Below are 5,442 nucleotides of genomic sequence, written 5' to 3' on the forward strand. Positions count from 1 at the left end.
AAGGAGCTAGCTAGCTAGTTAGAGCTATATATATCTAGAGCTACTAGGTAATTAAGAAGAAAGGTGCTCGATATCCCTCTCGACACATAGGTGAGCAAAAAAATGTTTTTGTGTGGATAAGGACCGAAACTATATATATATATATATATATATATATATATATATATATATATATATATATATATATATGGGCGATATGAGAATATACCGAATTGTGTGTGGCATAATTTGAGTTGCCTACATTGTGTATTTGATGAAATAATGTGGGTGACATGAGTTGCCTATGTTTTGCCAAAATGTCGATTCAATTCCGTTTCGGCGAATTTCGGGCAAACTCAATATGTCCTATGTTTAGGGAAGGTCATGCCGAATTTTTGTATGAATTTGATCCATGCATGCATATATACGTGGTTATAATATTTGCTCCGCGCGCAGGTGATCATGATGGTCAATGGAAGGATGGTGGAAAGATACTGGCAATCCGCTGTGGACGAAATGTATGAAAAAAGACTGAAGGATGTTTTATGTCCGTGTCGAAAATGCAAAGGAATAGTCAGGGTCGACCCCTTTGAGGGTGGCACATTCAAGGCGCACCTGCTCATGCATGGTTTCATGCATGGCCATACTCGATGGATAAGTGAAGTTGATGATGATGAGGATGTCGACGGGGCAGGAAATAACGACATGGGGCCACCAGACGAAGAGATGACCGATTATGTGCCTGAAGAGGAAGACGACCTCGGAAATGTCGATGGTGAAGAGGCAGTTCAAGGCGGAGAAGACGTGGACACGCTGCCGTCTTCGTCGCTACTAAGTTTAGCCATGCGGGGCCCACATGTTCGAGACCTGCTTCGCAAGAAGACGACTAGCGACAGAGCTGCTTCTAGAGAGGAGGCCAAACTGGCGCAACTGGAGGTAGACTCGATGACTCCTTTGTATGATGGTTGCAATCCCGAGGTGACCCGCTTGAGTTTCACACTAGAACTTCTAAAGACGAAGGCAAAAAACAAATGGACAGATACAAGCTTGGATGAGCTTCTGGAGTATCTAAAGAAGGTTCTTCCCGCGGGAAGCCTGTGTCCTACTAGTGTCGAGGAGGCAAAGAAAAGCATGTGCCCTCTTGATCTGCCAAACATTATATATCATACATGCATCAATGATTGCATCATATATCGGAACGAGCACGCGGAAAAAACCATCTATCCAAAGTGCAATTCTTCACGATATAAAAAGGCCGGAAAGAAAGCTCCACAGAAAGTTGTATGGTACTTTCCGATCACTCCAAGTCTACAGCAGTATTTCGTAGATTCTAAGGAAGCAAAGCTTATGCGCTGGCACGTGGAGATGGTGAAGCCAGATGACAGAGATGAGCCAAAGCTGAGACACCTCGCATATGCTAGCCAATGGAGAACATTAAATGCTGAATTTGATTTTTTCGCAAATGATCCAAGGAACATCGTGCTTGGCGCTAGTAGTGATGACATGAATCCATTTGGCAACCAGAACACCAATCATAGCACATGGCCCATATTTGTATGGATGTACAACCCCCCTGGTTGTGCATGAAGGAAAAATACATACACATGGCTATGCTTATTCAAGGGCCGAGACAACCGGAAAATGATATAAATTTGTATCTCGGGTTACTGAAAGAGGAGCTACATACCTTATGGACAACGCCGGCCAAGACATGGGATGCAAGAAAAGGAGAGTATTTCTACATGAGAGCCCGCTGATCACGATGGTGCAGGACTATCTCGGTTACGGCTATCTCTCCGGCCAGGTGTGCCACGGATATTGCGGATGCACGAGGTGCATGGATGATACAACTTCTCTGCAGTTATCGAAAGATGGAGGGTCTTTGAAAATCATTTACATGGGGCATCAAAGATGGCTCGAGAAGGATGACTCGTGGAGAAAGCGTAGAGATCTATTCAATGGTAAGGCTGAGCATCGAGGTCCTCCACGTAAGCGTAGCGGTGCAGAAATATATAAGTTATTGAAGAACTGGGAAGAGTGCCCTTGTCGGGAAAGACGAAGAAAAAGGCGCCAGAGCCCCTGCTGAAAGTATGGAAGATGAGATCTGTTTTCTGGGACTTGGAATACTGGCCCATACTCGACACGCCTCATAGCCTTGATCAAATGCATATCACAAAAAATATCCTTGAGAGTTTGCTTGGAACATTGATGAACATGCCGGAGAGGACCAAGGATGGGCCGAAGGCAAGAAAAGACTTGGAATTTTTGAATATCAGGAAAGATCTCCAAATGCCCGGTAAAAGGTCGTCAGAGGAGACCGAGACGGAGACGGAGATGGAAGATAGGGGCAAAAAAGTAAACAAGAAGGAAGAACAATATCCCCCCCCCCTCTTGCTTCACCTTAGATTCGAAGGAGGTCGATCAATTGTTCAAGTGCCTTGCCGAAATCAAAGTTAGTTCCGGGTTGTCTGTTTACTTACTTGTTACTTTCTGTACGACGAAACTTCGAATCTCTCAGTACAACGAAACTATTAGATGTATGGTGCCACGTTCTAGTTAATTACTTTCGGTACGATGAAATTTGTTAACTATGTTTACTATATATGTTGATTCTATTTCATAATTGTTTCGTTGAATTCGCTTTATGATATGTATATATATATGTGTATATATATATGTGTGTGTGTGTGTGTGTGCATCTCTGACATGTATATAGATCAACGATGACAAGGAAGTGGTATGCCGTGTATGTAGGGCATGTTCTGGGTGTGTGTGATGAGTGGCCAGAGTGTCAGGTCCAAATCTCTGGCTTCTCCGGCGGAAGCCAGAAAGGGTTTGATAGCAGAGCAGAAGCCGAAGCTAGTTACTTGAGATTCATAGCACAACAGGGGATTCAGAACCAGTGCCACTGCAAAAACTACTACATAATACCGCTTTTAATCATCGTGATCGCTCTTATCTCGTATGTCATAGTTTAGGTAGATGATGAAACATGTATCTACGGTGATAATGTAATAGACATGTGATCATTAACTTGTATCGCTATTTCGAGATGATGATGAGATTGACATTATTTGTGTTGAGACTATGTTGTACCACTTCGATGATGATGATGAGACATTCCTTTTTCATATAGTTTCAGTGTATGTGTATGTTGTAATTGTATAAAACCTATAAAAATACGAATACAGCAACATAAAAAAAGAAAATACTAGCAGTAGCGTGGGGTATTGGAGTAGTAGCAGCGCTGCTTACCAGTAGCATTGGTTGTAGGGGCACGCTACTAGTATTAGCAGTAGCGATGGACAGAGGCGCGTTACTGCTAGATATAGATAGCAGTAGCGCTGGTTCAAATAAGCGCTACTGCTAAAAAATAGCTGTAGCGCCGTAGCAATAGCGCGCCTGCCCGCGCTACTAATAGCCAAAAAACCAACACTACTGCTAAGGGTTTTCCTAGTAGTGTACGTACAAGGAGGTCTAGAGTGATGCACTATCCCCAGCGATGCGCACTCTTGGCGACATGCCCTGCACGCGCACCATCCCCAACGACGCGCCCTGCATCCCCCTCCCCCCCGCCCCAGCGACACGCCTCCTCCAATCCGTCGTCATGGCCACCTACCTCTGCGCGTCAAGCGCGGAGGATGAGCTCCACGTGCTCGCCCGCGCCTCCGCCGTTCAGTTTTAGTCGTCCTCCTCCATTGTTCACCTGTCGGGGATGGCGAGATCCAATCGACCTCGTCGGAGGCGAGGTCGTCAACCCGTCCACCATGTCTCCCCACCCAAGGTCTATCCATCTATGTCTCTTTTTTCTCCAAGTTGTTGTTGCTCTCAAGTTAATCTTCAGATGCTTTTTTCAGCTCAATCCCACTAGACCATGGCATTTTGGGCCAGTTTTGGGTAGACACATGGCAAATGTAGTCTATTTTACATTCTGTAAATAGCCATGGCAATTTATTCTTCTTTTTTTTGCCATGGCTCATTCACACATTTTTTGCGATGTATATAATGATGATTTTATTTTCCGTGATGGTAATTTTCACCCAAGTTCACAATCTCTAAAATTGACATGGCAATATATTATTTATATAGAAACAAAGTCTAGACTCATGGAGACTTTTGTGAGCCTTAATGTGTTGACATGGAACATGGCTACTTTTTTTTCTTACATTTTGCAAATTTATTCTATAACACATGGCAAATTTTTTAAATAACTTGGAAAATTTAATAATCATTTTCACCATGGTGTTTTGATATTTCATAAAATTTTACAATCTAAGAACATGGCAATTTTTACTTTCTACCATGCCAAATTTTAGTTTATTGCCATGGCAATTTTTACCTTCATTTGCCATGCAAAATTTTAATCACTTTTTGTCATGCCAAAATTTTCCTTTATTTTGCCATGCCAAAATTTACCTTTCATTTTCCATGGCAAGTTTACTTTAACATACAAGGCATAATTTTACGTTCATTTTGTCATGCAATTTTTTTACACCTTTTGCCATGGAAAAATTTACATTTCATTTGCCATGGCAAATGTACGTTTACATACATGGCAAATTTACTTTAACATATATGGCAAATTTTTACCTTCATTGTCATGCAATTTTCACTCTTTTTTGCCATGTCAAATTTTCCTCTTTTTTCTCCATGGCAATATTTAGCTTTCATTTTCCATGGAAAAATAAAGGAAAATTCATGGGGCATGCCAAATGTAAGTTCTACTTTGCCATATCAACTTTTACTTTATTTTACCATGGCAAATTTTTACCTTCATCGCCATGGCAATTTTACCTTGATACTTGGCAAATTTACTATCACATACATGGAAATTTTACTCTATTTAAATTTTACTTTTATTTATCCATGGCAAATTTTTTACCTTCATTGCCATGGCAAATTTATTTAACATACATGGAATTTTTTACCGTGGCACAATTAACCTTCTGTTGCAATGGAAATTTTTATTTTGCATACATGGCTATTTACTTTTTGTCACTCATGGCAAATTTACTTCTATGAAGAATGACAGGTTTTACTTTTATTTTTGCTGATGAAAAAATACTTTACATCCACACAAATTTTACCTTTTCCACTGTTCATGGGAATTTTTGCTTTTATAGACGATGGTAAATTTAATTTACAAACATGGCAATTACTAGTAAAAGATAAATGGTGCATTTTTTGTGCTATACATGATGGAATCCACACTTTTGTCTCTTCATTTATATAGTAAAAATAGCATACAAATTTTAATCCACATTTGTTGTCATCATGGTACAGATGCAAAATTGCCATGAACATTTTATTTTTTGGCATTATATAAAAAAGATCTTTTTTGACCATGGCAAAATTTCCTTATAAATATGATGGCAATTTTGGTTCGGAACCATAGTGATTTTTAGTTGTATCTTATTTTTCATTTTCTATCTATCACGATAAAAAATTTGGACCATCTCAAGA

Source organism: Triticum dicoccoides, chromosome 3A (assembly GCF_002162155.2).
Source record: "Triticum dicoccoides isolate Atlit2015 ecotype Zavitan chromosome 3A, WEW_v2.0, whole genome shotgun sequence".
NCBI classification, from domain to species: Eukaryota; Viridiplantae; Streptophyta; class Magnoliopsida; order Poales; family Poaceae; genus Triticum; species Triticum dicoccoides.